The sequence below is a fragment of the Gossypium hirsutum genome, chromosome D01, assembly GCF_007990345.1.
Source record: "Gossypium hirsutum isolate 1008001.06 chromosome D01, Gossypium_hirsutum_v2.1, whole genome shotgun sequence".
Lineage (NCBI taxonomy): Eukaryota > Viridiplantae > Streptophyta > Magnoliopsida > Malvales > Malvaceae > Gossypium > Gossypium hirsutum.
Genome location: NC_053437.1, coordinates 11,916,921 through 11,930,425, shown reverse-complemented (window position 1 = coordinate 11,930,425; position 13,505 = coordinate 11,916,921). Strand labels below are relative to the sequence as shown.

General features: G+C 33.1%; 1 pseudogene; it reads right to left on the bottom strand.

Moving 5' to 3' along the window:
- Positions 1-3,162: 3,162 nt before the first annotated feature.
- On the bottom strand, positions 3,163-10,967 carry LOC121213842 (nipped-B-like protein B; annotated as a pseudogene).
- Positions 10,968-13,505: the final 2,538 nt, after the last annotated feature.

The following is a 13,505-nucleotide window of genomic DNA, read 5'->3' as shown; positions in this document are numbered from 1 at the left end:
GGTAAATTCATAATTGAGTTCACACTCGATTAATGAGTCACACTAATTCAATTAACCCTTTTATATTTACACTAGTATTTAAGTTTTTGACTAAGTTCGTGTCACGAGTCACTGGGCACTAACTCGATTAGGAAAGTGCGTAAATGTCCTTCCATAACTATTATTTTAGACATACCATACGTATTTATTTTCGCGTGTGATAAGATTTTGAGTGTATATATAGTTGTGTATAAAAAGAAAAGGGATATATATATTATAGTATAGTACAGTATAGATGATAGATAGGTGGTTGTTGTGGCAACTTTTAATATACTTGATCAAACAAAAAACTATTGATACATATATGTAAAATAAGTTTCAAATATTCAAAATCGATGAAAAGTTTGAAGAAAAACATACTTTATACTTCAAATTTGGAGGAAAAAATGATAAATATTTTTTTTTTCTTTCCTTGCTAAGCACCAATATGAAGAGGAAAGATAATAAAAGTTTCTTCATCTTTTCTTTATATATATATTATATTACTTATAAAATATTATTATGTTAAGTAAACTATTAAATAAATATTTATTTATTATTATTTAACAAAAATATTATTCATAAGTCATCAAGAGTAATTTAGCTTCTTCAATAAAATTTTCTCTTTGTTTTTATCAAGAATAAATTTTTTAATATTATTTTTAATCTTATAAAAATATTGGAGGGGCCTACTTGTATTTTTGGAAGGGTGATAGTGTAAATTTACAAAGGACTAAGTTAGAAAAAAATAAACTTTGGGGGGCCATGGCCCCTGGGCCTCAACGGTGGTTGGCTCTGGGTCGTTCTTTTCTGATAAAGAGTGTTGTTTCGGAGGATAAGTTTCCAGAGAGTATGGTTTGGACCGTTGATTGAGTGACTCCAACGTGATTGGCGTGGAGTTTTCCTTTCCAATCAAAGCACTTAAAAGTAATTATGGGTATTGGAATAATTAGGTAAGTAATAAAGATAAGAGAGAAATTACAGAATTAGAATTAAGCAGAATAGTTAAAAGTCATAATTGTTTGTTGCAAGACGGTTAAAAAATATCTAAGATGACAACCAATTTATTATTAATTACAATTTTGACTTTGACTTTTTGTCACCATTTTCACATATCTCAGCTTCAGTTCACATTTAGAAAATGGCATAATGACTTCTTTGGCCCTTTAACTTTACAAAAAAGTTATTTTAGTCCTCCATTTAAATTTTTATTTCTTTTAGTCCTTGAACTTGTAACTTTGTTGATGGGGTGGATTGCCACATGAATTTAATTAAAATTTAAAATTTTTAAAATTATTTTTAGTATAATTTTTTGAATTTTTTAAAATCTTAAGAAATAATTAAATGATGACGTGTCATCCATGTGGCAACCATGTTCATGCCATGTCAACAAAGTTAAAAACATCAACTTTTTCATTCATTTTGGGGTAATTTGACAAAATAAAAACAAGTTTAATGGCTAAAAGAGGCGAAAAATCAAATGGAGGACTAAAATGACTTTTTATGTAAAGCTGAAAGGTCAAAAAAGTCATTATACCTTAAAGAATAAAATGGTAAATTTATAGATACTTAAGAGTAATATTTCATATTCTAGTTAGTTATTCACAATAACATTGTATTAAAGTGTCAAATGTTGAGATATTATGATATAATAACTATAATTTGTTAAAAAGTTATGAGAATAATAAAAATAATATGTTAAACAAAACTCTATACCATTAATAATAAAGGATATTGTATTGTATTGATGAAAAAAGGAGGACAGTTGGTGTTCTTGTTTTGATTTGGGTACAAGGACACTTGTTTATTATACTTCATATTAAGTAAGCCTTTCAAACAATACCTCATTTCATGTACTCAAAGGAGTTTATTTCCTTTTTATTTAAAACCCATTTCACAAATAATGTTTTTAAGCCTAGAATGTGTAATACAAACTTCAGTTCATAACAAGTATATTTTATTAGGGTAGATTAGTGACTCAATTATAATTTTTTTTATTTATTTTAGACACATGAAATAAAAATTTTATAAGTTAATCATTTACGTTACGTAGTTCGATTATTTTGGTCACTTTTGTTAAAATCACAAACGGTAAATTGATGTGACAATTTAAAAAATTGATATAATAACAAATTTAGCCCTAAACTTTTACATATTATATCAATTTAGTCATAATTTTTAAAAATTAACCCTCAAAATTTATAAATATTCTCAATTTGATCCTAATACTAAAAAATTCAAAGAAATATATAAAAAATACATAAATATTTTAAAAAATATATAATAATAAATTTAAATTTTATACTAATATTATATTAAAAAAATCCCCCATCCCATCCCTCTCCCTTTCCCCACCACTATCCCTGTCCTCCCCTCCACCGTCCCTTTCCCCACCCCTTCTCCTTCAAGAGAGAAAATGGTGGAGGAGGGAGAGGGACGGGGGATGGTGCTGGGGGAGAGAAAATTTATTTTATTTAATATTAAATTATTAATATAAAATTTAAATTTAGATTTATTATTATATTTTTAAAATATTATGTGTCTATATATATATTTTAATTTTTTAGAATTAGGATCAAATTGAGAATATTTGTAGATTTTGAGGGCTAATTTTTCAAAATTATGACTAAATCGATATAATATGTAAAAGTTGAGGGCTAAATTTGTCATTATATAGATTTTTTTTAACTGCCATATTAGCTTGCTGTTTGTGATTTTAAATGGAGTGACCAAAATGACCGATTAATATAATGTGGGTGCTTAAATTGCAAACTTTCATTTTGGGTGCCTAAAATGAAAATTTTTGATAGTTGGGTCACTATCTATGTAGTTTACCCAGTTTATTATTGGTATTCCACAAAAGCATGCACTATCTGCTATGAATTTTGATTATTTAAGCTTTTATTTATAGACTTCTCAAGTTGATAACTAAGGATAGTCCGTGAGTGCTCCAATAATTAGTGGGGGAATCAACTTTGCATTAACTCCAAATTTGCTTTGTTTAGCCTTAAATTAATCATATAACCATGATTTGAGACTTGCACCTTCAATACTTCAATCTGGATGCATATATGATATCCACAAAAGAAAAAGGATACCGGGGTTTGCATTTCAGAGGAAAATTTCTACAAAATTTGTTAATGGTTCTACAAAAAGGCTACCTCGTATTTAATTAAATGTCAAGAATTGTTAAGAAAAGCAACTTAGAATAAATTACAACCTAACCTACCAAGTTACAACTAAAAAGTACATCTTGGCACAAGATAGAGACAACTAAACTTACTTCCATGGTGTTGTTTCCCTTTACTTGTTGTAGGTCAGGCTTCAAGCTCTTGACCAGCAGACTGGGCTCCATCTTTCTCATCATCCTCTTCTCCATCTTCATCATCTGCTAGTTTGGTAAGCTCTTCCTGAATCATCAGCTTTATAGATAACTTCCTCGGGGTGAGGTCGGTATCAAACCTTTGCACTGAGACGTACAAACTCTCCATTAGGATATATGCATAGAAGATAATTCTGCAGCCTCAAGAGTGAGGCACTCAGTCCCCAAAAACCTTTCGTATTCCGAGTCAAGGTTCCATCAGAGTCTAGAAATAAAAGCTCAGAACACAAACCATTGCCAAGGCTTCCTTATCAGACGACATTATGAAATTAATCAATGAATGATTGGTTTTTGTAATTTGATACTGGATGCAAGGTACGTTACTATATTACTTCCTTGGAAGTGCGAAACAAACAGTTTAAAATTCCAAAGTTTAGCAAGAAATGCAACATATTTAACGTATGTTACTAAGATGTATCGTTTATCTTCCGAATTTCATACAAGTGAAAAGAATTCATTTCTTGGTGCAAATAAAAAAATATACGAAGCATACCAAGTAGCTTCAGAATGTCGGTAAACGTCACCTACAGAACAAATTAATACAACTTACGTCAGCAAGAATATTAGAATCAACATCTACAAGGAAATGAAAACATGAGCGTAAAATTTTAAATCCCTTAAGCAAAAGAAATTGCAATTGCATATATCTAGATAAAACTCAAAAGCACTTGAGATTCTTATGTCTTATCTGCAATAAAATTGACCAAAAAAGGATCAAGGATAGCGTGTTTCAGAAAATTTAGTAGCAAAAGTAATGTCATTGTTATAATCATTTCCGAAACTGTAAAGCAATGGAAAAGACTTAGCTGGTTACAATACTGGCAATTGGAAGCAGAGAGGGAGTGTACGACAATCTTACTGCATGTAAACATTTTAATAATCAATCTAATATGTTTATGCATGAAGATAATAAATAAATTGAACATCAATAGCAGCACTGCACTCAATGAAACAGCTAAGTATGTTCTTATTCATGATTACATTAACAGACCAATTAATTATGGTCCTCAGACGTTGTCCTTTCCAATCAATGGAGGTGCTGGATATGACAATAATTTTCACGCTGACCTATTTAGCAAGGAACAAAGTCCTGATAGCCCGACTTTCTAATTTACAACCAGAATACCAGAATAAGGTTTGGAGTCAGGACCAGACTGATGCTATTACAAAAGGTCATGTAACTGATTCAGCCATTATAGGTACTAAATTTGTAGCAGATCTTACCGTATTGAAGTCAACTTCCTTAAGAATCCCACAAATTGTAGTCCTTAGTTCATAAACACTAGGTTTAACTTTCCTCTTTTTAGCTTTGTCCTTTCCCTTTGCAACCATTTTGCCTTAAAAAATAAAGGAAAATATAGCACTATAAACACTCATAACCCAAAAAGTTTGTCTTACAAAATTTGCCACAAGAAACAAGCATATACATATAAAATGATAATGACTTTTACATCCATATATCCAACGATTGAATGGAAACTAATAGTTCTTTAAACATGATAAACACACTTGACAGGTCTAACAAGCACTGCAATGGTTGTTGAAATATCATATTTCTAATGTCAACAAGTAGAAACTAAAACCTTTGTAGATTGGTTTGATTTGGTCACAGGCCTGGCAGCCCTTTTCCACTTTCTACTCCTACTAGACTGGATAACAAACAGAAACTATATCTTAGAAAATGTGTAAAAATTGAAAGTTGGCAAAAGCTGCAGTTAAAGTTCAAGACCTTGTCTTTCTCAGCAAGTAGAATGGCAGTTGTAGCATGAGGGGCCTCCAAAAAGTCTATCAGCTTTGCAATGATATCTTCCTGTAAGTCCATTTTACACTTATTAACAACCATTATAGTGTTGAATATTGGCAATATCCCACATTAGGAAAAGATAGAAATGGAGGGGGTTTGGTTTGTTATATATAGAACCCCTCCCCCTTTGGTTGTATAATCCCAAAATCTTCTCCTTTGTAATATTTCTAGAAGAAATATTAATTTGGTAGTGTCCGAGGACGTAAGCTAAATTGGCCGAACCTCGTTAAATCTCTGGTATTTTATTTCTTATTTGTTTGCTTATATTTAATAGCTTTATGTTGGTTATATTTATTTAGTTATTATTGCTATAAATATCTAAGTGAGTTCTGTCTAGTTGTTGGGTTTTAAGCGGGACCATTGTGACCCCTCCAATTTAACTGGGAATTTTCTTAGTATAATTGTTGGCATAATAATTATCTAAATATTTCTGATAATATTGTTATTAATATTATCGTCGTTTCCGCAACAATTGGTATCAGAGCCAGGTTTTTGTAGTATGCTCTGTGTTTGCAGCTTAGTCTGATCTTACACATCAGAAACATTTCCTAAAGCTTGTGGGTATTCTGCATTTGGTGGCTATTAAGTAGAAGCTATGGCAAAAATGACAGAAGAAAAACCATCAATATCAACAACTTCCACTTCGTACATTTTGCCGAGGATTGGAACTGCAAATACGAGATTTGTAGTGGAAATTTTTGATGGAACAGGTCATTTCGGCATGTGGCAAAGTGAGCTTCTAGATGCCCTCTTTCAACAGGGTCTAGATATTGCCATTGAGGAAGAAAAACCAGAAGGGGTTGATGATAAAGAATGGAAGACCATCAACCGATTGGCATGTGGTACAATTCGATCATGTCTTTCCAGAGAGCAGAAGTATACATTCAGTAAAGAGACTTCTGCAAGTAAATTGTGGAAAGCATTGGAGGAGAAATTTCTGAAGAAGAACAGTCAAAATAAGTTACATATGAAGAAAAGACTGTTTCGTTTCAGTTATGTTCCTGGTACCACGATGAACGAGCACATTACCAATTTTAATCAGCTGGTGGCTGATTTGTTGAATTTGGATGTGACTTTTGAAGACGAAGACTTGGCGTTAATGTTGTTGGGATCGCTTCCTGAGGAGTTTGAGTACCTTGAAACTACTCTACTTCATGGAAAATCGGAAGTAACTTTCAATGAAGTAACTGCTGCATTGTATAGCTATGAACTACGCCGAAAGGATAAGTTGAAAGGTTCAGGTGAAGCAGCAGTGGAAGCATTGGTAACAAGAGGTCGTCAGCAAAGTCAGTCTAAGGGGAAGAGAAGAAAGTCCAAAGGTCGAGCTGTTGCCAAAGATGAATGTTCTTTTTGCAAAGAAAAAGGACATTGGAAGAAAGATTGTCCAAAATTGAAGAAAAAAGGGAAGACTCCGCAAGATGCAAATGTTGCAGAATGCAATAGTGAAGCAGAGTCAGACTTTTCTCTTAGTATGACATCTTCAACATCACATGCAGATGAGTGGATCATGGATTCTGGTTGTTCCTATCATATGTGTCCCATTTGGGAATGGTTTTTTGAATTTCAAAAACTAGATGGAGGGGTTGTTTACATGGGTAATGATAACACATGTAAAATAGCCGGGATAGGTTCAATTAAACTGAGGAGTCATGATGGATCTACTAGAATTTTGCGGGATGTACGATATGTCCCAAAGTTGAAGAAGAATCTCATCTCTTTGGGGTCGTTAGAATCTAAAGGCCTAGTTGTGACAATACGAGATGGAGTTCTTAAAGCAACTTCAGGAGCATTGGTGATGTTGAAAGGCATAAGAAAGAACAATCTGTATTACTACCAAGGTAGTACAGTGGTCGGGACAACAGCAGCAGCAATTACGAGTACCAAGAAGGACGCTGAGGCAACACAGCTGTGGCATATGCGTTTGGGCCATGCTGGTGAAAAATCCTTGCAAACTCTAGCCAAGCAAGGATTATTGAAAGGTACAAAGACTTGCAAACTTGAATTTTGCGAGCATTGTGTTCTGGGAAAACAACGAAGGGTGAAATTTGGCACTGGGATTCACAATACTAAAGGTATTCTGGATTATGTGCATTCTGATGTATGGGGACCGTCCAAGACTCCATCACTTGGAGGAAGACGTTATTTTGTCACCTTTATTGATGATTTTTCCAGACGAGTTTGGGTGTTTCCTATGAAGAACAAAGATGAGGTGCTTGAAGTTTTCCTTAAGTGGAAAACTAAAGTTGAAAATCAGACAGGAAGGAAGATTAAGGTTCTCCGATCAGACAACGGTGGAGAATATAAAAGCGATCCTTTCCTGAAGATATGCCAAGATTGTGGCATAGTAAGGCACTTCACCGTAGGTGGAACACCGCAACAGAATGGGGTGGCAGAGCGTATGAATCGAACGCTTGTGGAGAAAGTTCGATGTATGTTATCTAATGCTGGATTAGATAGAAAGTTTTGGGCTGAGGCTGTGACGTACGCTCAACATCTCATCAATCATTTGCCATCATCTGCTATAAATGGCAAGACTCCTTTGGAGAAATGGTATGGAAAACCTTCTACTGATTATGACACCTTGCGCATTTTTGGTTCTATTGCATATTATCATGTGAAAGAATCAAAGTTAGATCCAAGAGCAAAGAAGGCTCTATTCATGGGCTTCAATGCTGGTGTTAAGGGATATCGTTTGTGGTGTCTAGAGGCAAAGAAGACGATAATCAGTAGGGATGTTACCTTTCATGAATCTGCCATGTTGAATAAGGTAAATCCAGAAGGAGTGAGTAGTACTTCGCAGCAGGTGGAGTGTACTCCGCAGCAGGTGGAGTTTGAGCAGAGTGTGGTAATTCCAGCAAAAGGTACCACTAGTGATTCTTCATTGGCAGATGCAGAGTCAGATGAGGAAGAGGTTTCTACCCAAGAACCTCAACAGCAATCAGAGCCAATTGCAGTCAGAAGGCAGAGACGAGAAATTCAGAAACCTGCTCGTTTCACTGACATGGTAGCTTATGCACTTCCAGTTGTTGATAATATTCCATCCACTTACACCGAAGCCATTCAGAGTTTAGAGAATAATAGATGGTTAGGTGCAATGGAAGAGGAAATGCAATCTCTAGAGAAAAACAAGATGTGGAAGCTGGCACAACTACCAAAAGGGAAGAAGGCGATTGGTTGCAAAATTGAAGACACTATTGAAGTTTGTGTTATGAGAAGATGTTCGAAGATGTGGAATATCGCCAAGGTGGAGATTTGTTGAATATTGGCAATATCCCACATTAGGAAAAGATAGAAATGGAGGGGGTTTGGTTTGTTATATATAGAACCCCTCCCCCTTTGGTTGTATAATCCCAAAATCTTCTCCTTTGTAATATTTCTAGAAGAAATATTAATTTGGTAGTGTCCGAGGACGTAAGCTAAATTGGCCGAACCTCGTTAAATCTCTGGTATTTTATTTCTTATTTGTTTGCTTATATTTAATAGCTTTATGTTGGTTATATTTATTTAGTTATTATTGCTATAAATATCTAAGTGAGTTCTGTCTAGTTGTTGGGTTTTAAGCGGGACCATTGTGACCCCTCCAATTTAACTGGGAATTTTCTTAGTATAATTGTTGGCATAATAATTATCTAAATATTTCTGATAATATTGTTATTAATATTATCGTCGCTTCCGCAACATATAGATGCTCAACTGCTTTAGTATCAAATTAGCATTATGTTAATGCTAGTGAAAGTAGTATTAACAAATCCTCGTACAAATGACAATGCAGTACAAATTGCATCACCAAATCAGAGTTCATGAAAACCACAAAACTCACCCCTTAGCCTTCTATTGAAGCACAACCCCAGTAGCAGGATCGAATTCGATACAACTGTTGTATTCCTAGATAGGAATAGGGATAAAAAAAATTCTCAGTACTTTCCCAACTATAAAAACTAATCACAGAAATGAGGTCTCTCGGCAGAAAACATTTAAAACAACAAAAAGTTGGCTTTCTAAAGAAAAGAAAAGGAATGAAAAGATTACTCAGATATGTAACTTTAAATGCATATACAGACTTGCCTCCATTTTACTGCATTCTATGCACGAAAAAGAACCACATTCACAAGCCTATACATTTAGGCTTTTATTGAACAATTTGCATGAATGTTAAGTAGCTATCACTAAGAAAAGGTTCTTCATGAATCAAAGCAATAGAATGGTCATCATTTCTTTGACATGTGGGCAGAATTAAAACACAAATTACAGTAATAATCAACAAACCTTCCTCGCAGTAGCCCTTGTACTTGTTATGTCGAGCATGTCACAAAACTCCAGCAACTTCTCTTTTACTTTAGTTTTTTGCTTCTCCTGTAATTATCACAAATGAGTATTGATTAATATCAACCGATAAGCTAGTTAACCATACATCTGGCTTAAACTATAAGATACTACAAACATCTAATAGGTTAAACGTTAAAGCCCATAAGTGGAATTCCTACAAAACAATCAATTATGTACAACAGAAATTTAGCTTCTTAATTTAACCCTCTCACCTCATTTTCAAGCCACACAAAACCAGAAAAACCGGATATATTGCTCTTAACCTGAACAGCCTGCAAAAACCAGGAATATAAGTCCCATAAACAGAAAGCAAATTAAGCAATGTACTTCTGCAGCAACCCAAAACCATCCAAGGAGGGCTTCTTTGCAAAGACACATGGCCATGCTCATGCACACATGTATACTAGCGATTCCATTCAGGTGTTCTTGTAAGTTTGGTATGCCTTGTAAAGTGAAACATGGGAAATCCTGGATATAAACAGACAAAAACTTTGACAGCTATCAAATTACCTTTCCTCTCCTTCCAAAGAGAATAGTATGTAGTCTGAGAGTGTCATCATGCTTCCTTCTAGACAACTTGAAAGTCACTGCAGAAGATGACATAGCAGATGTCATTTACTTGCATAATAGTTCTGAACTAATATCAAAGATCTATAACATAATTAAGGTAAAGAAACAAAATTAAACAAGAAACAACATCCTGGACTACATTTGGATTTACAACAATAGCATCAAACAAACCCATTGTAGGTTATTAACCATGTAAAGAATACAAGATATAAAACAAGTAATATTACTGACACAAGAAAAAAGAACACACCATTAGGAATAACTTTAAGTACAATACCACGGCCCTGAAAATGCCAAAGCAACTTATTAATTCCTATGGGCCATCAAAATACTGAACTTACGAATCTAAATCATTATTTGAAAAAAAAAAAAAAGATAGTCAAGGAGAAAACCTTTTTGATTTGGAATTCCCTAGAAGCATCTTTGTCAATAGATGCAACCAGCCTTTCAACAGATTTATGCTCGCGCACAGGGCGATCTCTGAGAGGAGTTCTTTGTTCTGTCTCCTTCTTCCCCTCCACCTTTTTTTATCTTCTCTTTAACCTTCTCCCCAGAGTTTTGAACTTTCCCACGCTTCTTTGAACCTTTTCCCTCCTTACTCTCTTGAGTCTTCTCTTCTTCTTTCAACTCTTCCACTTTCTCCTCCACCTCATCTTAGTTTTCCTCCTTCTCTACTTCCTTGTCATTTTCTTTTGAATGCGATTCTTCTTCTTCCATTGCTTCAGTTTTTGAGTCCTCCTTTCCTTCTTCAAATTCTTCTTTGCTTTCCTTATCTTGTTTACACTCTTGGTCTTCATCCATCTTCTCTGTCTCAACATTTTCATTGTCTTTCTTGTCTTCTTCCATTTCCTTTACCACATTATTTTCTCAGCTACAGCTACACCAGATTTCTCCGGCAGAGAAGTCCCATTAGCCACTGGCTCAGGGACTTTACTGCTTGTTTTTTCTTCACCCATAAGCAATCAAATTCAAACTAAAAGCTTTGAAAAGCCACTTCTTTTCCCTAAATTCCAAAGTTTTACGATTGAGTAACAAATAGGCTGCTAAAACCAAATAAAAGTATTTATAATACATGATAAAACAAAAGAGTTAACTGCACTCAAGACAAAAGAACCAAGTAAACAATGGTAACACTCAGCACGCCATGCACCCATCAAAAACACCTACCTTGAACAAATACTTAAACATGTGGAAACAAACGGTTCATTTAACATTTTCAAATTTCGTGGTCATACTAATTTGCAATAAAAATTTCCAACGCAATCTTTTCCCATAACAAAAGAAATTTCTCTACACACAATAAAATTCTCCTAAGCTTCAAATAAAAGACAATGAGCAAACAGCTGTAAATATAAACTAACTGTAACATTCAAGATTAAACTCAAGAAAATCAAAATCCAACTGAAATCAGCTACAGCAAATCAAAATAGAACGCAAGCAATCAACACTTTATACTACATAAGAAAAGTAAAGCACTTACAGAAACTTTTTAAGTAAAAAGCAAGAATTGCATTATTATAAACCTAAACTTGAATAATAAAAGCTGTTTGGTTGTCAATATCATAATTCTTTTTTTGTTTCTCTACCTATATGAAATAATAAAGCGCAGCTTAACAAAAGCTAAAACCAGAGTCTATTATTAGGAAAATTTCAATTTGAAGGCAGAACAAAATATCCTAAATTTAACAATTGAAAAATCGCTTCATGTACCACATTTTTCAGCAACCAAACTAATCCCAATAAATCTCAGTAAAACACACTAAAAAAACCAAACAAATTACAGTTTTAAAACATTGAAATAAACAAAAATCCCAAACAAAAACTAAAAAAAATTGAAGGCCAATTACCAAATATAAACAGAAGAATCGGAAAAAAGAAAAGAACGCTTATAGCGATGTACCAGTTCTTTATTAACATTCAAAAACGACTTTTAATTGATTGAAAACCCGGATTTAAAATCTAGTTAAGGTTTGTTTGATTGACGGAATTGATTTTCCGGAAAATCATTTCCAACTTTTCCAGTGTTTGATTGGGGAAAACATTTTCCATTTGGAAAATGAACTCCAAAACAAGGGAAAATGGATTAGGAAAATGTCTTACCCTTTCAATTTCCATAAGACATTTTCCAGAAAATCATCTCCTGTCTATCGCCAACTTCATTCCTTCCTTCATTTTCGGTAGAAAACTGCTTCTGTTTATCGATTTTCCAGTAACTTGTTTTTTTAATTATTCAATACTTGTTTTTTTAACACAATTACAAATAATTTATTTAATATTAGTTTTTTTCAATTTATAACGATTAATATTGTAGCTTAATAATTGAGTATTATTATAAATAAATCATTGCAATATAAGTAAAAATAATTTAAAATATAAAAATTTATTAATATATATTAATATATGTAAAAACAACTTTTTCGAAAAATATTTTCAAAAAATCTGCCAAGCAGCAGAAAATATTTTACACAGATTCAATCAAACACCAGAAAATATTTTCCAGTAAATCATTTTACAGAAAAGTAAAACATTTTCTAGAAATTATTTTACGGAAAATATTTTATTGGCAATCAAACAGACCCTAAGTTCCACGTTGGAGGGGAGAATGTCACAAAAGTGGTACAAAATTTGGGAGGGAAATTAATGGACGGTTTTGATCTAGTTCGCTTCTCGTTTATTTAAATCCAAGGGTTGAGAATTTGTTTTGGAGGTATCTTAGAAGTTGAGGGCCCACATTTTGAGGCTTTTATGGGTTATGGCCGTGCTCATATAATTAAATTATTTTAAATTCTAAAATTAAATTATTTAAAAATTTTCATCTAAGTAATTAGTATATATATATTTTTTAAAGTTTTGCTTATGAACTTTAAGCCACAAATATACTTGATAATGGGTCTAACTCGAAGTCGGTTCGAAAAGTAAGAGGATTTGAGTAAAAAAATAAGTTTGAAAAATGAGTTTAGACAAAAAAAAATAATGTCCGTTTAAAAAACGGATCAGGCCTCGAGTAAGTTTTTTTGGCCCAGCCCTACTCAAATTTGCCAAAAAAAAACTGCTATTGTTTTGCTACTATTTTACTATTATATTACTACTGTTTTGTTGTAATTGTTTGGTTATTACATACTCTTGTTTTATTGCACCTACCTTAGTATTTATTAAGTATAAAAATTTTTTAAATTTATTTTCAATTTGTTGGGAAATATTTATTTTAATATTTTTAGTGTATTTGAAGTATTATATTTTTTAAACTTATTTTATATAAAAAAATAATATAAAAAAATTTAATACGAGTGGGTCAGGCTCGGGTTTTAGCATTTTTATTCGGATCAAACTTGGGCAAAACTTTAGACCCATTTTTTAGGCTGGGTTGGATCAAACGAGCCTAAAATTGTTATGGCCCAACCCCGC